Source organism: Antechinus flavipes, chromosome 1 (genome assembly GCF_016432865.1).
Source record: "Antechinus flavipes isolate AdamAnt ecotype Samford, QLD, Australia chromosome 1, AdamAnt_v2, whole genome shotgun sequence".
In the NCBI taxonomy this organism is placed as follows: domain Eukaryota; kingdom Metazoa; phylum Chordata; class Mammalia; order Dasyuromorphia; family Dasyuridae; genus Antechinus; species Antechinus flavipes.
The window spans coordinates 282629833-282653792 of record NC_067398.1 but is presented as its reverse complement, the minus strand read 5'-3'; the positions used below and the strand labels follow the sequence as shown (position 1 = coordinate 282653792).

General features: G+C 34.4%; 1 protein-coding gene across 3 annotated transcripts in view; it reads right to left on the bottom strand.

The window, feature by feature from the left end:
* PIP5K1B (phosphatidylinositol-4-phosphate 5-kinase type 1 beta) overlaps positions 1 to 23960 on the bottom strand; it is a 386138-nt gene that overhangs the window by 59686 nt on the left and 302492 nt on the right. The gene's annotated exons all lie outside the window — the stretch shown is intronic.

Sequence of the window (23960 nt, the reverse complement as noted above, 5' to 3'; positions counted from 1 at the left end):
GGATATTCAGGAAGGAATAGGAGCTTTTGAGATATTGGGGATATCAAAAAGTAAGGCATATACAAAAAGACTGCCCCCAGGAGAGGATGGAACAGCAGATATATTGAGCTTGATGAAGATTAGGGAAGTCAAGGTTCTTGAAAGACTCCCACCTGGAATCCTTGATAAATTCAAGGGTGGGGCCCCACCAGAAAGTTATTGTGTTCTCAGTAGACTCAGGGGTATCAAGATCCTCAGTGACCTTTTTGGCTGAGGAGGATAAGTTGTCTAAGGAGACTCTGCTGACTTTTGGGGCTAAAGGGGAAAAATTTATAAGGGAAAAAGCGAAACATTGGGCAGAGTTCTGCTCATCTTAGATGCAGGAGTAAACTTGTTGGGGAAAGATTTAATAACTAAACTAGAAACTGTGTTGATTACACATGGACCTAGTGCATACCCCAGTAGAATGGCACTAATAAATGAGGAAGAGCAGAATAGGATAAACTCTGAGGTTTGGGCAGAACCTGACAATCCAGGCAGGGCAGACATAGTTCAGATTAAGATCATATTGAAAGATCCTAGGAAGGTAGTAAGAGCCAGACAATACCCAATTTTCCTAGAAGAAAGCAGAGGTTTACTATCTGTGATACAAGGCTTACTGAGAAATGGATTAATAGAACCTTGTATTTCACCCTTTAATACACCCAATATATCCTTTGTTTCTAAAATAGGGTCCTAATTTCCCATATGATAAGCCTGGAAAGGATGATTGTGTAATAATTCATAAGGTGAAAGTCCTATATCTCTACATAGTTTGGTTTTGATTCTGACCAGAGAAAGAGGAAGACAGTTAAGACCAAGGTAGTTGGGTCTCTGAAGATAACTTAGTTAATTGCTGTTTTATTTCTTTCTACTTTCCCAGAAGAGGATGCTCTCTTATGGAGATCCCAAGTAATTTCTAAGACCCTAATCAGATTCTGCAATACTTGGGCAGGAAAAAATATGTTCCCTGATCTGAGTCTATCCTTTCCGTTACTCCGTATCTGGGAATAATTTGTTTTAATAAGAAGGATGGGAAATACAGGTTAGTTCAGGATTTGAGGAAGATTAACAAGATTCCCATCCCACCTGGTGGTTCCAGACCGTATATCATTCTGGGCTGGATTCCCAGCTCTGTTAAGTGGTTTAGTGTATTGGACCTGAATGATAAATAGCAGAAATCTCTTTGCTTTTGAATGGGAAGATCCAGAGACTGAAAGAAAGCAGCAATTGAGGTGGGGCATTTTACCCCAAGGCTATGCTGAGTCCCTGAATTTGGTCAAATTCTTGAAAACTGCACCTGGGAAAATTCCTTCCAGTAATGGGAACTTGGGTGTTGCAGTATGTAGATAGTCTATTAGTAGTGGGGATACAAGGGAACACACCAGTAGTTGTACTATTGAGCTATTAAACTTCTTGGGAGAATTGGGGCTTAGAGTATCAAAAGAGAAATTGCAGTTTGTGGAAAGGAAGTGAAATATTTAGGGTATCTGATTAGTGTAGGCAGCAAGAGATTGGATCCTGCCAGAATCAAGGGAATATTACACACATCCAAACCTAAAACAAAGAATGAACTACACAAATTCCTAGAGTTAGTAGGGTATTGCCAGACCTGGATGGATTCCTGCTATCACTAAATTCTTGTATAAACACCTGCTTAAAGAAAGTTCAAGTTTTATCATGTGGGATCAAGAAAGTGATCAGAAGTTTGAGGACTTATGATATTTATTCATTTTACACCTCTACTGGCTCTCCCCACCTTGGAAAAACCTATCCACCTGTTTGTCAATATTGAGGGAGGAGTGGCTCTGGGAATTCATGTTCAAATAAGAGGGGAGCAGAAAAGACCAGTGGCTTTTCTTTTCAAAGTATTAGATTCTGTAGCCAAAGGATGGCCAAACTGTGTCCAAACAGTGACTGTTACTGTCCTACTGGTAGAGAGAGTGGGAAGCTCACTTTTGGAGGCAGTCTTATAGTATGTGTCCCACATCAAGTAAGAATAATATTAAATCAGAAGGCTAGAGGATGGCTCACAGATTCCAGGATTTTAAAATATGAGGCAATATTATTAGAAAAGGATGATCCCTCAAGATCATAACCTTAACGTTGCCTCTTTTTTGTCCCCTGGACCAGGACCATCCCTCAGACAGGAATATTGTTTAGAGTTAATTGATCATCAAACAGAATTAAGAGAATATTTACAAGAATTCCCAATACCTGGGGGAGTAAATTGGCTTATAAATGGCTCTTCTATGATAGTAGATGAGAAAAGGAAAAAATTGTTGGAATCTTTACAAACTGTTAAGTCATTAGAGTTGATAGAGACAATAATTATCTAATTTAGCATGGTTCAGTATCATTGATCTGATCTTACAAGGATATGTTTTGGGCCAGAACCTGAAACAAGGTACTAAGTAGAACTAATTGATACAATGCTTGTGTTCACACCTTTAGAGAGCTCATATAAGCAAGAAGTATTTAAGTACTCATTGGAGTTCACAAGTATGGGAGATTCACAAAGTAAACTTTGTAACTTTGTGAATTCACACCTCCCTTGAAACTTTTAGGGCCAGAGAGCATGCTGGGAGGAAACCCATAATCTCACTCTCTTGGAGAAGGAGCATAAATAGAGCTTCAATGAGTCAGTCAAGGGAGTTCAGCTGAAAAGATTGAGAAGGAAGTGCCAGTTCAGTTGAGGAGAAGCACTCTCTCAGAGGCGTAACCAGATTCAGCACTCTGGGAGATTGAGAGCCAAAAGCTCTCTCTCGGAGACTAGAGAGATTCATTCCATTTTCCACCTTTGTGTTGGCTGGAGGCTGAAGAAAACAGAGGCAGAAGTAAAGGGACAAAGCTGCAAGAGCTCTTGGAACCAAGCAGAGAAATAGGCCACTAAGAAAACTAACCAGGCTATTTTGGAAGGAGAAAATAAATGTTTGGATTTTAATCAGCTGGCTGCATTTTGAGGTGATTATTACTTTTAACTGAAACTAAGGCTGCCTCCAGAAAACCTCCCCAAGAAATTTGCTCCCAGAGAGAACCATTATATTTTAAAGAAGAAAAACATCACAAAAAATGAATTTGCTATTGTTGATAGAGATAAAATTTCTATTGTTACTAAGGGCAGTCTACCTGTCCATTGGTCAGCTCAAACTTGTGAATTGTATGCCTTAAATCAAGCATTGAAGTTATTGAGGGACCAGGATGGGAATATATATACCAATTCTAAATATGCCTGGGGTGTGGTGCATGAATTTAGAAAAATTTGGGAAGAAAGTTTTTAAATAGTATAGGTAAAAAGCTGATCCACTATACACTAGTCAGAGAAGTACTGGAGAACATTCTGGCTCCTAGGAATGTAGCAGTAATACATGTAAAGGGACAAAAGATTGTTAATTCTTTTGAGGCAAGGGGAAATAAATTAGCAGATGAGGTGTCCAAAGGTACTGGAGGCCAGGAGATTACTCATATAATGGCCTTTGATACCTGTACTTCTCCCTAGTTTTTCCTCTTCCAGTTTTAACAAGAAGGAAAAAGAGAAGGCCTCAACTCTTGGAGCAGTTGAGAATCCAGAAGGATGATGGTTCCTATTTGATGGCAGAGAGGTACTATCCAAAGCAAGTATGAGGCAGGTCTTTCAGCAACTGCATCAAGACAGTCATTGGGATGTCTAAAACCTGTGTGATGCTGTACTGATAAGGTATGTTTCCCCTGGCCTATGTACTATGGCTTGACAACTAGTAGACGACTGCCTCATTTGTTGAAGAACTAACTAAGTTGCTCAACACCAGGTCCCAAAAGGGGGATGACCTCTGAGAATCAGACTATTCTAAAGCATCTAGATGGACTTCACTGAGCTGTCACCAATAGATCACCTCAAATATTTGCTACTCATAATGGTCCATCTGACCTCATGGATGTTCACACCTTTAGAAGCATTTCCCTCAGCTTGAGCAACTGCCTTGACAGTAAGGTCTTATTAAAACAAATTATTCCCAGATACGGAGTAATGGAAAGGATAGACTCAGATCAGGGAACATATTTTTCCTGCCCAAGTATTGCAGAATCTGATTAGGGCCTTAGAAATTACTTGGGATCTCCATAAGAGAGCATCCTCTTCTGGGAAAGTAGAAAGAAATAAAACAGCAATTGACTAAGTTATCTTCAGAGACCCAACTACCTTGGTCTTAACTGTCTTCCTCTTTCTCTGGTCAGAATCAGAACCAAACTATGTAGAGATATAGGACTTTCACCTTATGAATTATTACACAGTCATCCTTTCCAGGCTTATCATATGGGAAATTAGGACCCTATTTTAGAAACAAAGGATTTATTTCTTAAGCGATATATTAAATCATTGTTATAACATTTACAAGAACTACAACAAAATGGGTTGATAGCTCAGACTTCTCCTCTAGGTTTCCCTGTTTATAGAATACAGATTGGAGATTGGGTCTTGATGCAATCCTGGAAGGATGGAAAAGCTGATTACATTCTGGTATGGACCCTACCAGGTGATACTGACCTCGGACACTGCAATTCAGACCCAGGAATGAGGCTGGAGACACTATACCAGAACTAAAGGAGCTGTGGCACCACCTTTATTGGGTTGGACAATTGAAGATAAATTTGAGGAGGGGGCTTCCACTGAATGGGAGCACAATCTCTGAATCCAATGCATTGTCTATGTATTCTTCTTTCTTTCTTTCTTTCTTTTCTTATATTAACTTCTTTAGGCCTCTTTGGGAGCTGATATATTTTCTTCCAAGAATTCCACCTTAATCAATGGATTATCAATGGGGTTGGTGCAGTGTCACTGCAGGGACACCTGAAGGACTTGGAACTCTATTCCTCACATTTTGGAGTACCTCTAACTTAACAGATCAATGATCACTTGCCAATTGTAGTTGGAAGAAGGAGCAAGGATTATGAAAATGTCAATATGTCACCTTTGTGGGAGGAGGTCCCCTAGAAATGAGAGATCAACAATATTACCCCTTTACAAGAAATAGCTCAAACATATTTTCAGGAGAACAACCTGCTCTAAATGACCACTACTGGATTTGTGGCTTTACCACCTATACTCACCTACTTCTTAACTGGACAGGGATCTGTTATATTGGATTAATAAGGCCAATTTTTTTCTTTCTTCCTGAATAGGCAGACAAACATTTAGGGATTCAGTTGTATGATGATCTGGAAAGAGGGAAATGGAGTTTAGATACTTCCATCATCCAGACCAGAGATGCAAATGATGGGGGTGACACCTGGCCCCTCAGAAAGAATAATTAAAGAATATGTGCCACAAAGAGATCTTAAAGGAAGGAAAGGGACCCACAAGTGAAAAAAGGTTTGTAGCTGCCCTTTTTGTAGTGGCAAGAAACTGGAAACTTGAGTAGATGCCTATCAGTTGGAGAATGGCTGAATAAGTTATGATATATGAATGTTATGGAACATTATTGTTCTATAAGAAATGATCAGGAGAATGACTTTAGAAAGGCCTGGAGAGACTTATATGAACTGATGCTAAGTGAGCAGGACCAGGAGATAATTGTACACAGCAACATCAATATTATATGACGATCAATTCTAATGAACATGACTCCAACAATGAGATGATTGATGCCAGTTCCAATGATCTTGTGATGAAGAGAGCCATCTACACCCAAAGAGAGGACTGTGGGAACTGAATCTGGATCACAACATAACTCTCTCACTCTTTTTGTTGTTTGCTTGCATTTTGTTTTCTTACTCATTTACTTTTTTTTTTTATCTTATTTTTCTTGTGCAGCAAGAGAATTGTATAAATATGTATAAATAAATATACATATTGGATTTAACATATATTTTAACATGTTTAACATATATTGCTTGCCATCTAGAGGAAGGGGTGGAGGGAAGGAGGAGAAAATCTGAAACACAAAGCTATGCAAAGGGCAATGTTGTCAAATTATCCATGCATATGTCTTGAAAATAAAAAAAATTAAAATTAAAAAAATATATAGGCCAGCCACCTGGGCTCAAGATGGAAGCTGGGGATATAGAACCTCAAAATACATGTTGAACAGAATAAAAAGACTTCAAGCAATTGTATAGATTATCACTAATCAGACACATAAGGCACTAGATCTTTTGGCTGACAAAGCTACTCAAACCAGAGAAGTTGTTTTATAGCATAGATTTGTGCTGAACTATTTATTGGCTGAAGAAGGTGGGCTTTGTGTGAAACTAAATTTATCAACCTGTTATATATGGATCAATGACAATGAAAATCTAGTGAAAGAAATCACTAAGAAAATTAGGAAACTTGCTCATATTCCTGTATAGACCTGATCTTCACAGTTCAATACTTCCTGGTGGTCCTGGTTTGGGGAAAGCTTGTGGAAGCAACTTCATTGATTTGGCCTAATAGTACGTAGTGGTGTTATATTACTCCCTACTTGCATACCTTGTTTAATCCAATTGGTAACTGGAATAGTCCAAAATTCATTATCTAGAATGATTAGGTTGCAAGGGAATGCTAAAGGGTTTGTAAGATTGATGATGTTAAAAGGACAAGGGTAGGAGCCAGTGGCCCAAGAAGACCCACAGGAGCCAAAAGGAGATGAGGAATTAGATAAGGAGTGCAAAATTATGTTACAAAAATTTGAAGAGGTGTTGGTAGACAAATAAGAGGGGGGGAGGGACTGAAGGAGATGAAGAAGGGACTAAAAGGCAATTGTGAAAAATCGAGTAAGGCTTCATCTCCCCCAGAGTTGGAATAGACCTGAAGGTAGTCCTTGGACATTGACCCTAGGGCATATTACTTCCCGCTATTCTTCTATGACATCATTTTCTTCCTACCTCAATCAAATATGGGCAACTATATACTTATTGGCCAATGGATAGTTCTGGCTTTCAGAATGTAAAATCCTCAGCCAATAAGTGTGAGGGTCAGTGGTGGAAGAGGTATTTGCATTAGGGACTATTTAAGCCTGCTTTTCTCGAGAACACATAAATAAATCTTCGTTTTGCTCCTAGAGATATCTCCAGCTTTTTTTTTTTTTTTAAATTATATGGTAGTCACTCACCATTTCTGAGCCACTCTGATACCTATGAACTTATATCACCCCAAGCAAGTCATTTGACTCTGCTGAGTGTCACTTTTTTCATTTGCAAGATAGGAAAAATAACAGAACCTACCTCAAAATGTTATTATGAACCTTAAGAGACAATACAAATAATAAGTACTTTGTAAACCTAAAATAGTATGGAAATGTTAATTATTATTATTGGTAATAAATTATTATTTCTCATAGACATCAAATGTGATTTAGATGCCTGTTAGTGTTGCAATTTTAATTCTTCCAGTGCTGTGCTATTTCATGATTGTGTTCATTCAGAATTTCTGGGATAATATTGGCATTTAAGACATAAAGTTTCATAATAATAAGTAGTCTAAGACAATTGTTAAGTACTTCTAAATTTCTCAAACGGTATTTGTTCTCTCTCTCTTTGTCCCTATATCTATATAGTGTCCCAAAAATCAAGGTGCAGGTTTAAGCTATTAAAATTGTTCCATATGACTGAACAGATTCCCAAAGTCTTTTGTTTTTATTAAAAAAACAAATGGTTGTATATCTACTTTCTTAAAGTAGTAGTTTGTAATGGGCTGAGGCTTGAGTTGATGCACTGAGGTTCCAAGCACATGAGGCTAAATAGTAATTGGACCATACTCTATTAATACGTAAGCTGTTTGGAGGTGTATGCAGGACCATTGTCTGTTTTTATTGCTTGTGGCACACCCATAATGGCAAATGCTTGCAGGAGGAATTCAGTGACCACTCGGGCTGTCTCTTTTGCTGCTGGTATGGCAAAAGTGAATCCTGAAAAGGTGTCTACCACAACATGGATAAAAGACAGGCGACCAAAAGATTTATAATGGGTCACATCCATTTGCCAGATTTCATTGGGTCTCAAACCACGAGGGTTCTTCCCTGGAGTGCATCAACTCAAGCCTCAGCCCATTACAGTAGTTTAGAAGAAATTTCTGGATACTACATATTGAAATGTTTCTGACTAATATAAGAAAGTATATATGTGTTTGTGTTTGTGTGTGTGTGTATGTTTATTTATTTCATACTTAGGTTGACAATTAGGGTTGAAAACTTATTATTTCACTTGTGAAGGTTATAGTTTTTAATTTATCAAAAATAAAGATTAAACATGATTCGTTGTTACATTTAAGTCAATGTTGAGAATAATATGAATTTAGCTCTATCAGAAGCATTGATTAGTCATTTTATTGCTCTAATAACTGTGCCAGAAATTTCTGAGTTAATGTTTTCACATCAATAACAATGACATGGTGTAGCAAGATCAGTGACAATTTTGACATGGTGAGTTACAATAAAAGGAAAAAGCTAGAAATTCAGAAGGAAGCAAAGATCTCTTCCCCCATGGTGTTTAAACTAACACATCTTTATTTATTAAAATCAAGTAATAAAGTGAAAATTTTGTAATACAAATCTAATGAAATCTTAATGGGATGTGTGAAGAGCCAAGAAATCTTGAAATTAGTTTGGATGGTGTTTAGATCCGTATAAAGGCTTGGTGAGACCATTCTTGGACAGGCTTAGCACAATAAAATAAGGGTTATCTGTTCTTTAGGTTGTTGTCCAATTGTTTCAGTCATGTTTGACTTTTAGTGATCTCATTTTCAATTTTCTTGGCAGAGATACTGGAGTGGTTTGCCATTTCCTTCACTAGCTTCATTTTACAGATGAGGAAACTGAGGCAAATAAGGTTAAATGACTTGACCAGACTCATACAGTTAGTGAATGTCTGAGAACAGATTTGAACTCAGGAAGAGGAGTCTTTTTAATTCCAGAGGCTGTACTCTATGCATAATGTCACCAAGCTGCTCAGAAATATGCCTTTATTTTTTAGTTATCATACCCATGCTTCCATACTCGGTTTGCTGTTTTAAGTTCCCTTTTGGTTTTGAAATTATGGGGGTGAACCCTGAAACTGTCCCCCTTGACTTTTGCGGGGAAGCAATGAAGGTGAACTCTGTAACTTTCCTCTGACAGAGACTCACCCTTCAGGGCAGTTAAGTGGTTTCATTCTGTTGGAAATCTTGGCGGAGACTAGCTGCACCCTTTATTGAGTTGACGATTAGCCCAGGATCACTCCCAGTAGTTCGAATTTAAATTCAGCTGGAGATCAGGGCCTGATATTCCTATTGAGTGGCTTGAAACTCTAAGATAAATAATCTCTTTTCAACTGGAAATCTAGGCCTGGGGGCATTGAATAGAAGCATCAGCTTTAGACTTCTTATAAAAAGACAATTTTGAATCCCAAATCTCTGCAGAAGACTGAAGTAGGATTACGCTTTGCCAAGAAGCTTTCTTCTTGGCACAGCTGCCTGCCAGGACTCTTGCCCGCTCTGAAGATACTCTCTTCTCAGTGTTAACCTTTGCCATTTTCCCTGACAGGACTTTTTGCCACTAAGAAATCTGTCTTTCTAGCAAAGCTGACTTCTCAGTGCCAATAAAAATCCCTTTTCTTGCCAATTCAGATTTTGGGTTTGTGACTTCTTTCACACTGGACCTGCACCAACCAGAGAGGATTCTCACACCCCAATTCTCTACCACTAGAACCACATCACTAACTCTTATCTTGAGGTAGAAAAGTACCTGCTGAATTATAGCAGAATCAGTATTATTGAAAGTTCAAAGAATTGAAATCTTTCATTCAGAAATCAGCCTATTCTCTTTAATCTCCTCTTTTATTGGATAAGGCAGAATAATTAGATTTCTCTAGACAATAAAGAATTGCATGCCCTTGCCTAATCTTCTGATTTTAGTGTGGCTACAAAGTTAAGGTGGATTCTGATTTAATACTAAATATAGAATTGCTGGATGACTTAATGTGTGAGGCTATGGAGGGCATTTAGTATATTCCACACTTGTTCTTGATGAATCATGCTGACAATGAAAAGAATACATTGATATTTTATTCACAAATAGGAGTGCTTCCAAATGAAGCATTTTTAGAGCATCTTTGTGATTCTAGAATATTCATAAATTTCACAGGGGAAAGAAAGGTGTCTTATTTGACACCTACAGTTCAATTTAGAGACTAAATTTTATGCCATATTTTGCATAGTGATGTACTCTTATGTTTGTGTACACAATATCATCTGTAATTGATGCGGATGTGGTCCCTTTAAGATTCCTTTCTTTCTGATTCCCAACCCCCCTAGTTAATGTAAATTACCTTTTGATTCACAAATCCTGGTCCCTTTGAATTCCAATAGAAGATCTGGACCTGTCCCAGCCCCCATAGGGATCTGAGCCAACTCAGGGCTACACCCAAAGGCCCCTCTAGCTAAATCTCCCATTATAAAAAGGGCCACGCTGGGACCCCCTCTTTGCAGAGGTCCCAAACATGCCAGCCTTATGCCTGGCATGTCAGGACTTTCTGTCCACTGGACCCTCTGTCCAGTGCCCTTCTTAGCCTATTTCCTTAACTATGCTTTAACCTTGCTTTCAAATCCAATAATAAACATCTTTTATCAATCTAGCTTTTCAGGCTGATAAATGCTTTTATTGGGGACTTGCACAGCTACTAGACCTCATTTAACGCCGTATCCTTGCGCCGAATCCAAGGAGGTTGCAGGGGAACTCTATTTGACTCCCTATACCCCAAACCTGCCACTAGACCTCAAATAAGACCTAATTTCATTTAGGTACCCTCTATCTAGACCTCATCATAATCATTTACTTTTTATGATTCTAAAATATCTATGTATACTCAAGCAACAAATATGAAAAATTTTGCATATTTAGTAATATCATAAATTATATATGTAATATATATATAATAAAATCATATTAATCATTTAACAATACCTATTAAAAAGGAATTTTAAAGTAAAACATAAACATTATCAGAAAATGAATATCATTAAAATCTAAAGATTCCTCCAGGCAACAGTATAAATAAACCTTACAGATTTGCACAGGGCTTATACTTCATAAAACTGTTTATTCCTCAGAATAGCCAGATAAAGTGACTGTTGTATAAAATTGCTATGGCATTTTACAGAGAAGGAAAATGAGGATCAAAATACATTTTTCAAATTGTTCAAAGTTAGATAGCTAGTATTTGAATTGGGATTCAAATCCAAATCTATTGGGTCCACATCTAATGCTTTTTCCACCATATCAATCTGCTTCTCAATAACAGTTTCACTTTCAGTCAGCAACACAAATGGAAAAAACAACTTCCCTTGTTATCTGAAGGTTTGATGATACTATGATTAGAGAGTTAGGTGTCCTTCATCAAAAATGTCTTGTGTATGTGGTATAATTAATGCTTAATAGTGAATAAGTAGGAGCTTCATCCAATAAAAATTTATCATTTGGAACTTAAATGTTCCTAAGAGTTCAATTTTGTTGTCTCTAATTTAGAGTGGTTAAGTTAATGCACAAATGTAGCTACATCTGGAAAAGCAAAAGAGATGAATTTTTGAGACAGTTGTTGACCAGATCTTTTTTTTCCTTTATAGATCCACGCCTCACATCAAATTATAATCCAGAGAAATTCAGAAGAATCTGCAACTCCTATACATAATAACAGCTAGTATTTATACAATGCTCTAAAGTTTGCAAAATATTTTATAAATATTATTCTCACAACCATGGGAGGTAAATACTATTATCAACCCCATTTTATGGATGAGGAAACTAAGACAGACATAGGTTAAGTAACTTGAATAGGATCTTGGAGTCAGTTAACGTCTGAACTGTATCTGAATTTAGGTCTCTCTGTCCATTGAATCATCTAAAAAAATTTTTAATGAGGATCATAACTGTGTGCTGGAAAAATGAGAGGTTATGATGAAATAATATTGACTATAATATGAAATAATATGAATAAAATAATATGAAATAATATGAACAAGATGAGAAAGGAGAAGCAACAGATACCTTTCATTTTTTATACCTGTTTCTTCAATTAGTCTTTTGGAATTGCTTCATTATCACTTCTGAAAGTGACAACTGTTGTGTTTAGCTGTTTAATAAGCATTTAAGGGACACTTATTATGTCCCTTAAATGGGCAAGAAATGACAATTTCTTGGGCAATATGACAAGAAAAACAGAGAAATAGTTTTTAATAGAAATTTATATTTTATAGAAATTTAATTTTATTTATTAAATTTTATAGAAATTTAAGGCTAGTATCAGATCTGGATAAGACAAACATTTGTGAGAGATGCTACTTCAATCTGTCTGTGATCTCATCCAAAGATGTTTATTGTATATTTCTTGATCTGTGCCATCATTTTTTCTATCTAAAAAACCTCAAGGTAGTATACATAGTTAGCACAGGTAGGGAGCCTCCTCTAGATCTCTTGGTCTGTAGAACATGAGAGCTGTCTATCAATTTATCCCTTTGTCTTGTTGCATGACTATATATTGTGTTTTCTCATCATACAGCTTTCTGTATGGCTTCCTTTAGGCTACTTCTCTTGTGCAAGTTCTATATTGCACCTTACTCACTTATATTGTGTATCATTTGGCTTTTTGGAGAGCTGAAATTTTAACTATAATAGAATGTAACTAGAAAAATATTGATATTAAAAATGTGGGCCTTTTTTCAGGGAGATGGTGGGGATCATTAAAAGAACTATGGGGGCAACTAGGTTGTGCAGTGGATAGAGCACTAGTACTAAAATCAGGAGAACTTGGGTTCAAATCTGACCTCAGATACTTAACACTTCCTAAATGTATGACTCTGGGCAAGTCACTTAATCCCAATTGCCTCAGGAAAAAAAAAAGAAAGGACTGTGCAATGCCCTTAACACAATCTAACCCACATTTCTCCATCCATTCAATTCTGAGTTCAGGTCACTGTTCATTCTCAGTGTCTGTCTTACAAATGGGTTCTGATATATCAACTCTTATGAATTGGATAGTCAATATTAGACAGTGGCATAAACTATACATCACAGTCAGATAATATAATTTTTTCATTCACTTGGTTTTTAAATGTATTTAGTTAGACCAGACTTTTTTGAATGATTAGTGGTCTCGGTAGATTTTGCAATATTTCAGCAGTTTTGATGCAAGCAACAAATGTTTTTTCTATACAGAAACATCTGAAGAACTTAACTATCTATGCGGAATATGACCTACAGTCCTCCAGGATAATGGTAAATATATGGTGAGCACATTATTTTGTTTCAGACTTTGCTTGATATTAGTAATTAAAGGATCACTGAACAAAATTATCTCTGTATTTACAGTTTGTAGTGAATCTTAAAAGATTCTTATATATCCCTGAGAGACATCTTGTTAGAGAAGAGACTTTAAAAGAGTTGTTTTGTTCTACTAAATCAAAACATTTTTCTTTAATAGTTAACAGGGTGAGATCTTATATTCTCTCTATTTTTCAATCAACTGTGTGACTGTAAAGTCTATTGCATTATATTATTTGTGAGAGCCTATCTGTTCCCTTCTTATATTTCAATCAAAGATGCTCTTAATAGTTGTATAATTATTCTCAAACATTTTGTAAGGATAGCAGAAGTTATTGATATTCTCTTAGGGAAGCTTTCTATGAAAAAATATTGATATAAAACCACAAAACAAAATATATGTCAAAGAAAAAGACTGACAGGTTGGGAAGGAAGAATCAGGAAGAAAAATGCTTAGTCAAATTTTGAGACATACTTTTAAAAAAATTTAACCATGTTCTAAAATTTCTCACTAATTTTTGGCTTATCATAGTAAATTTTCTATGCAGAGCTGGAATGTATGCAGAATAAGCAACAGCATTTGTGCTGTAATTTTAGAGGCCCCAAATAATTAGCTAATGCCTGAAATTCTACCTTCAGGGCCTAATCTTTTTTGCTCAAGGTTTTGTTTCTGGTTAAAATGAAACCGCTACCATGAAAGTCCCATTCTTTTTTTTTTTTTTTTTCCCCTAAGGCAATTGGAGTTAAGTGATTTGGCCAGGGCCACACAGCTAGGAACTGTTAAGCATTTGAGGAATGATTTGAACTCAGGTCCTTCTGACTTCAGGGCTGGTACTCTATCCACTGTGCCACCTCACTACTCCAAGTCCCTCTTTTAAATCACTAAATTACTCTTGGTGTCATCTTTAAGGAATCCTGTTGTCAATCTTAAGACAAGAAATCTTTCCAAACTAGTTTCTAGATTTGCTATTGTAAGAGAGAGAGCTTGTCTTTTGCTTATTTCTACTCAGAACTGTTCCTTACCACTTACCAGAACTAGATCCTCATTAGCAGAATAGAATACTTTTGAGAAAGCAGAATTATTTCCACAACAGAATGTATTACTGGAATAGAATTCTGGTAGAGTAAGCTTTTATTAAGCATTTATTATCTATGTAAAAAGCAATGTATTGTAGGGAAGGATTGTTTTTCTTTCCTAGAAGCTTATTTATTTAAAAATCTCTGTATTTGCATTAGACCCTTCAAACATTTGAGTTAAAGCCAACTTATTTTGTAATTTTATTTTTCATTATGAATCTAATCAAACATAGAATTTTAAAGTACAAAGAACAAAAAAACATTATATATGAACTGGTGAACTTTTGTTACGTACAATTTTTCAAGTGTTTTTTAAATTGAAGATGGTAACAAAATTGCCTTATACGATATCTTGTCAGATTAAGAAATACAGACATCAATGTTCTCACTCAGAAAATATCATATTTTTTTAGTTCTAAATTTTCCAACACTTTGTTCAGTTCTATATTTTTCCTTTTATGCTTCTACTAGATTTATCCAGGTCTGAAAGAAGAATATTAAGCTCTTCCACCATTGTAGTATTATTTTATATATATTTTAACAATTTGGTCAACTTTTTAATTTACAAATTTATCTACCATGCCAATTTGTACATGTATGTTTTGCATTGCTATTGCTTTGTCCTCTATGGTTCCTTAAAAGTTTCCCTGTTTATCTCTATTAATCTTTATTTTCACATTCAAATTTAGTTTTTGTTTGACCTTTTAAGTTTATTTTCAAAATTTCATAATGCTTATTTCTTATTCTTTTTTTTTTAATTATCTTTTCATAAAAAACAATTTGTATTGTTTAATTTTAGTAATTAGGAAAGCAAAGTCAAGAACTATTGAATAACTGATTTACCATATTCAGAAACAAGCTGGAGGTTGAGAACTATAAATGAAATTAATAAGAAAAACAAGGCATCAAGGTCCCAGAATTTAAGAAGTTCAGATGAATCAGATATGACATCAACAAAAAGGACACAGCAGCAGATTGATTGTAGGACAAAGATGGTTTGATTACTCATCTCTTTATATAAGACAGTGGTTCTCAAGTATGGTCTAGAGAATCCTGGGGATTTCTGAAACCCTTTTAGAAGGTCTACAAATTCAAAAATAGTTTTTATTTCCAATATGGTAAATGTCTATAAATAAAATCCAGATAAACAAAAACGCTTTGGAGAGATCCTCAATAATTTTTAATAGGATAAAGACACTGAAAATAAAAGTTTGAGAACCACTGATATAAGGTGTCAGAACCCATGTAATTTCACAGGTATATACAGAAGGCAACTGAACCTAGTGAAACTATAGTTGTCCACAATCTTTGAGTCTGGTTGACATGGAGTTTCACAGACCTGAGTTTCACAGATATTCTTAATAACCAATTTCCCATCTCCAGTGGTTAGTTAAACTGCAGGAAAAGTACTTTGTTATCTTAATTGGAAAAGCAGAAATGGAAAGATTCTGTAAATCAAAAATAAAATAACCAACAAAAATCTTCTATGGGTAAATAGGTCAATATTCACATTCTACTTAGGAAGTTGAGATTTAAAATTTAATACTTTTTTTTTGGTAGATGAAATATAGTCATTTTCCAGTTTTTCTGAATAATTAGTTATATTCTGACAGCTTTCTAATGTCCTTAAAATGGGTCTCATTTAATCAGGCAGGAAGTATTGACTTTGAGGAACCACATGATGTCTGGCAATTTTATTAGATGTTCCACTGTCCTATATAAATCCTTAATTGAGTGCTCTGATGACAATGAACTAGTCTTACAAACAATTTTGTGTGTGAGAGAACCATATCCTTGCTGTTGTTCTGCATCAGTGCCTATTATTTAATTGATTCACTTGGTTAGTGGGGAAAAAAAAACCCCTAAATTTTGTAACATGATTACAGCTACTCCCATCTAAAAGAAATCTTATTCAAAATCACATGTAAAAAGAAAGACTGAACAGATAGAGATTCATGATTAAAACTCAAAAGAATTATGTTTAAAAAGTTACTCTACTATACTTTGTCCTCATCCTGGGTTCATACCCCAGTCAGTGACAAGAAAGACAAGTGATATTTGACTACCTATAAATTTAGAGAAAATTTTTGTTAGATATTTTATTTTGTGATTCAGAGAATTCTTTCCTTTCTGTTTTTCTACTTAAGTCTAGCAAGTGTTTTTCTTACTATCTGACTACTGCAAAGGGAAATATGAATAATCAGGATATCTCTGAAACTTTCTTCTCTTAACCCTATCTCAACCAGGATATTAATATATTAATGGCAGCTTTATTTGTAATAACAAAGTGTTAAAACAAAAATGTGTCCAATGATTTAGGAATAAACAAATGTTGGTACACAACTGAAATGGAATATACAATAAGGAATGACAAATGTGGAGAATTCAGAAAAACAAGGAATAAATAATAACAAAGACTGCAATAGTGTTTCAAAGTCTCTAGAGTGCTTTATGTATGTTATTGCATTTGTTCCTCAAAAACAACACTGTGAGGGAAGTGTTGAGAAGGTATTATTATTTTCAATTTTACAGATAAAGACATTGAGGCCAAGAGAGGTTAACTAATTTGCTTAGAGTCACACAGCTATTGTCAGAGGTGAGCTTTAAATCTAAGTGTTCCTGATTCCATGTTTTTATGACATTCCATACTTCCTAAGAATATGGAATTATATGGGATGATTTACAATGAAAAAAAACAGAATTGAAAAATCAAAAATGTACAATTGAAACATTGTCTAGACTTATGTGTGTAATTCCTAGGCTACCTCTTAAACTGCATTAAAAGTATCACTTAAATCATACTTTGCTCTAGAAGAAACAAATATATGACAAGATACATCAAGATAGTTTCTGGAGAAGATAATATGGAAATATATTTCTCAAGTCAAAAATTTTATTGTAGGTATGATGTGATCTAGGCATGAGAGATTTGTTACATTATTGACTATTAGTTTTAATCAAAGAAAATAAATGATATTTACCTCATTCTGATTATTAAGTGCCTTAACCATTGATCTTAGGACCTAATGGAGGACATCTGATATAAATCTGTTATCTGTTTAAATCTACCAGTCTAATATTTCATAAAGCTCTATTTATGGGTCAACTATGTAGTCCCACAGTGGATGGGGCACCAGGCTTGGAGTCAAGAAGACCTAGGTTCAAATCTGGCCTCAGATACTTACTAGTTGTATGGTCCTGGGTAAGTCATTTAATCTCTATTTACCTCAGTTTCCTCATTTGTAAAATGGGATAAAAATAACACCTCCCTCCCAGGGTTCTTGTGAGCATCAAAGGAGTTAATTTGTTAATTAAATGAGTTGATGAGTTAATTAAATGAGTTAAAGCACTTGACATAGTAGCTGGCACACTCTAAGTGCTATGTAAATATTAATTACCATTATTATTATTTACTGTTAAATACTACATGGGTCCATTTTGTCTGGAATAATTCTGAAAACTGTACCCATAAAATCTAGAGGCATGGAATTTGGAAAGGATTTGTATTCCAGTGACTTTGAAAACAAAGGGCAAAGATATCTGAATCAGTGCCCATCATGGTCATGATTCAACTTTCATGCAAATTTTTACTTGTAAGATGTGTTAAGTTTATTTGTAAGATGTGTTAAGTATTTGTTAAGTCTACCCTTTATTCTTTCCTCTTTCTCAACAGGTTTAAGAAAAAAGTATCATCTTTTTTTCATTAAATAACAAATAATGATTTGAACACTGGACAAGATTCTTACAAAATTCAAATTAGGGAAAAAATTCTCTATATGATACTCGTCAACAAGGCAGAGAACATTGGAATTTAGAAGCAAGAGAGAATTTAAAATGTTTCCTTTTCTTGACCAAAAATTTAGTTTTCTACTCATTGTACTCCAGCAGGGCCAATTATCTCTAAAGAACATATTAATTACTCTGTTTAGCTTTCTAAGTTCTCCACTGCTGGATCAGACCTGACTTTACAGGTTCTTTATGCATTACTTGCTACCTCTCATTTTATAATCCAGCCAAAATGGTATTTCCTTTATTCCTCACACATAGCACTCCATCTCCCATTTGCATCTGATATTGACTATGTCTCAATTGCATTTCTTCCATTTGTTTCATAAAATCCTTCTCTTCCTTCAAAATGCACCTTTCTTTGTATCCTCCACACCTTCTCTATACTATTCTTGATGTTTGTATTCTCTTTTAAAAAACTAGTTTATAGGGGCAGTTAGGTGGTGCAATGAATAAAGCACGAGCCCTGCAGTCAGGAGAACCTGAGTTCAGATTTAACCTCAGACACTTAACACTTCCTAACTGTGTGACCCTGGGCAAGTTACTTAACCCCAAATGCCTGAGCAAAAAACAAAAAACAAAAAAATTGTTTATATTTAAATTTTGTTTTATAACTTGTTACAGATGTAAAAGTTGTCTCCTTCTTTAGGGTTTGAGGTCCTTAAAGGCATATCCCTAGTGCTTGGTAAAGTGCCAAATTCAAAGTAGGCACTTAAAATCTTATAGATTAATTGATTTTTCATGCTCACGAGATGTGACCAAGACATGTTTATTGGGATGATGGCTATTGGAACTCTTGGTACCCCAATATAGGCAATGCAAAAATCTGCCTTGCTGATAAAAAAGCTTTCAAGGGAAAAATATTGAAGGATAAATGATAGAATGTTGGAAGTTTTCCCTCTCTGTTATTGGATATTAATAGATATTAACAATGCCAGTTTAAAAAAGACAATTAAAAGACTGTTGTTTTTTTTCTTTTTCAGACTTTGCTTTATAGGGAAAATTGTTTAAAGACTGAGATTGTAGACCATAAATTTAGAAGTAGGACCTTAGTCAACTAGCTCAATCTTCTCATTTTAGAAATATGACTTGACCAAGGTCAAAAAGGTAGTAAATTATGGAACTAAAGTTTGAACTCAGATCCTCTGACTCCAAAATTAGTATTCTTTCTAGATAAATAGTATATAAAGCATTTGCTTCATAACAACCCTTGACATTGGCAATATATGTATCATGAACCTCAATTTATAGAAGAAAAAAATTGAGGATGCAAAAAGAGGTCAACTGCCCTAAGGTCATAAGACTTAGTGAACGCTAGGGCTGAACTTGAAACTTGGAACTCCTAACTTCAGCTTTCATTTTTTTAAATACTATGCTATGCTACCTTCCCAAGGAATCATACTTTATTCTCCTCTTACCTTCTCATTCCCAATATTTTAGAAAGTTCTTATTTCTATGTAAAAAAACAAATGAATGGATCAATAATCAACTCTGCAAGGGTTATTCTATTGATCTCACTACTGACAGTATACTATCTAATTCTTCCAAATTCCTTTTATGACACAAATGTGGTTTTAATACCTTAAAACAGGGAAAGCAAAAACAGAAAGAAAATTATAGACCAATTTCTCTAATGACTATTAATGTTAAAATTTCAATTAAAATTCTAGCATATCACAAAGATCATATAACATGACTAGGTGTGATTTCTACCAGGAATGCATTTGATATTAGTTTGATAATTAGAAAAATTATAAGCATAGTCAATCATATCAATAATTAAAATCTTCAAAAATCATATATAGAAAAAGCTCTCAACAAAATGCAATTCTTATTACTATGAAAAATTCTAGAAAGCACAGTTATAAATGATTCTTTTCTTAAAATGATTAGTAGTATTTATCTAAAAACAAGAGTAAACATTATGTGTAATAGATATAAACTAGCCTTCCCAATAAGATCAGGAGTGAATTAAAAATGTCTAGTGTCACCATTATTATTCAATATTGTATTAGAAATGCTAGCTTTGGCAATAAGATAAGAAAAAGAAATTGAAGAGATAAGAATAGACAATGAGAAAAAAACTAATTTTTCAGATGATATGTTATGCTTAAAAAATCAAGTAAAAACTAGTTGAAACAATGAAAAATTTAAACAAAATTTCAGGATATAAAATAAACCCAAACAAATTATCGGAATTTTTTTATATTACCTACAAAACTCAACAGGAAGTGATAGAAAGAGAAATTCCATTTAACTATAGACAGTATAAAATATTTTAGAGTCTACCTTTTAAATTACACATTGGAAGTATGTGAACACAATTACAAAACACTTTTTTACAGACGTAAGGAAAATAAACAATTTAAGAAATTAATTTCATAGACAGATTAGGTAAGTATAATAAAAATGACAATTCTAACTCAATTAATTTACTTATTCAGTATACTTATTCAATACCATATATTAAGATAAGCTCAAAATGAGGGTATGATTTAGACACAAAAAGCAATATAAGCATATTAGGTGAGCATGGGAAAATTACCTCTTAGGTCTTTATATAAGGGAAGAGTTCATGACTAAATATGAGATATAGAGTATTATGACAAGATCATAGATCTACTCTGGAAGCCATTTAGTCTAGCTGCTTTCATTTTTCCAATGAGGAAACTGAGGGAAGTTAATTTACTGCCCAAAGTTATAGAGAAATAAGCATAAAAGTGGAAATGGAACTCAGGTCTTCCTATTCCAAGGACAGTTTTCTTTCTGCTGTACTACCTTGTCTTAAAAATTTCCTAACAGAAATATTTAACTTAGCTATCTAATCATTGCCTTATAGTATATTAATAAACATTCTGGAAAAGTTCAAAATTATAAAAAGGTTTTTGAGCACAACCACTGATTGTTTTGTTAGCTGGAGGCCATTTAAGGATATGTATATATAACATGAAATTAAAGTGCCATGATAAAAATACTTCTTTTCAATAGAAAAATGACTCATAACAAAAAAGCAGAAAAATCTCTCATATGAAAGAGAAAATCTGCATTTGATTCTTTCTTATTTCAAAGTATAATTAAGATTAGCTTCCAGAACTCAATGTCAGAACATATGATGTCTGCAGATCTCATTCTCCAGCAGGATTCAGGTGGCAAAAATGATGATAATAAAAATGGTGACAATCTTTTCTACTTTTTTCAGTTATTGATGATAATTCTTTGACATTACTTGAGCTAGGACTAGGGGGTTGGAAGTATATGCATGGAGTGCTCCTTGCCTTCCAGTTATTATTCATTTGCTGTTTCTTGCTTTTCCCATGTTAACTAAAGGGATAATGGCAAAGATCAGAGTCTTCACATATTTCTCCAAATTTTGGTGGCCTTTTTTAGTCTGTATCCACAAAGTTTGTACTTAATTTGAGAGCAATAGAAGAGAAGGCAAAATAGTTTCACAAATGTTTCACATAGTTCACATTGTTTCACATGTCTCATCTTCCCCAGATTAATCCCTAGCTCCTACAGGGCAGGGATCACATATCCTTCCCTCACTTTCCTCCTTGCTCCAATTTTACCACTTCTTTTCTACTTTTTAAAAAACCCTAATCATTTTATAATACGGGAAATACAACTGCAGTTGTACTTTACAGAAGAATCCAAATTATAAGCTCAAGCAGACTGGAATACTAATGGAAAATAAGCACCATTAATAACTTGGAAACATTCATTTTTTAAATAAGGAGCTTTGGAGATATGTTTTTAGCAAAGTGACATTTTAAACAATGGTGTCATTTTAACATTCAGTCTATAAAAATTTAAAATCATTTTAATTGTGGGTAATTGATGAAAAAATCATTAGCTATAGGACAAATACCATTATAGCAAATACCATAACTGTAGAGATTCCTAAATAACAAAAGATTCACACATCTTAAGCAAAAGTTCAATTATTTTTTATCAATATTTGATTTAATTCAATTCAATAAAATACTTTTAAAATTCTTGCCAGGTGCAAGATAGTCTCGCAAGTGATTATGAAGGGGAGAGAAGTTACAAAGATGAAGAAGATAAAATTCCTACCTCTCAGGAAGCTGAAAAGAATTCCTTATAACAAAAGATCTGAAGTTCTGGGAATTTGGCTTCCATAAAATTAGCCCTTCATATGTGGATTTTCCATATAACAAGATTTTTAAAATATTAAAAAACTCTAGGTCCTAGAGGTCATTTAGCCCTATCTTACAAACAAAACCAGAATAGTTACATTGTCACTTTGAAAAACACAGAGGATGAAGAGAAGAACATGGTGTCCACAAAGTCCTGAATGTTTATGAAGTAATATATGGGTACTGACATTAGACCGTGAGCTTCTTGAAAACACAGGATGCCTTTTATCTTTCTTTGTATCTTCATGGCTTATTACAGTGTCTAGCACATAACAAGTACTTAATAAATGTTTATTGATTGACCTGGGTAAAGCAAGCCCAGTCACAAGCAAATCATAATAACTGGAGACCCTAGATGACAGGGTATGTTAAATACTGACAACTTTTATTTTTGATATTTTGGTGGTACCAGTATAGCGTTAGGGCAGCTAGGTGGAGCAGTGGATAAAATACCAAGCCTTCAGTCAGGAAGATTCAATTTCCTGAGTTCAAATCAGATTTTAGACACTTACTAATGTGTCAAGTCCTGGCCAAGTCATATAACTCTATTTGCCTTGGAATGAGAGAAGGAAATGAATGGCAAACCATTCTAGTATCTTTGCCAAGAAAACTCCAAATGGAGTCATGAAGAGTAGGACATGACTGAAAAAAGACCAAACAACAACAAAAGTATAACCTTTAAGCCTTTAAGTTTCCCTTCTATTAATCCTCACTTATATATTTGCCTTTAATTTGAAAAGTACCACTATATGGAGGGATTATAATTTCATTGATATAAGGATACACTATTTTTTGAAATGCAAAAATTTCTGTGTAAACCAATTTTTGTCCATTTAGAATGTATTAAGGAAATTTCAATTTAGCTAGGGGTGAGGGGGGTGGGAATAAACATTTTTTTAGTAGCTGCTTTGTGCCAATGTTCTAAGTGATTTACAAATATGATCTCATTTGATAATCACAACAATTTTGGGAGGCTGTTGTTGCCTTTTTTTTTTTTTTTTTACATTTGAGGAACATGAAACAAACAGAGATTAAGTTACTTGCGCAAACTAACTCAGTTAATAATTGTGCAAAGTTGAATCTGAACTTGGGCATTCCTGATTCTTGGTCTAGAATGCCACTTAGCTGCTTCTAATTTTGCCTACTAAATTAAGAGAGTTGAAGCACAACTGAATACCATGTATATCATTTCAAATTTCTCTAATTTTGAGAGACTAACCTAAGCAAATACCTTTTGTAGTTCTAAAGAAGTAAATTATTTAAGATCTTAGAGCAATATCATCCAAATTGTATATGTAACATTGAAGAGCCTGTTATTTTTATGATCATTATTAAAAACAAAAATAAAACTCTCCTTTTTTTTTTTTTTGAAGCAATTGAAGTTAATTGATTTGCCCAGGGTCATACAAGTAAAATGCATTAAGTATGCAAAGCAGTATTTGAACTCAGGTTTTCCTGATTTCAAGGCCAGTGCTCTATGCATCATCTAGCTTCCTCTAAAACTTAAACTCCTACATAGCTCAGTAGAGCAAAGTGAAATCTCAAAATGTTCTCCAAAAAGGTGTAAAATAAAATAGCTATACTGTATACTTTAACTTAGTTAATTCTAACAAGCCATGGAAAATATGAAAACCACATTAAATGCTTATAAAAATCATTTAGCTAATTGACATGAATA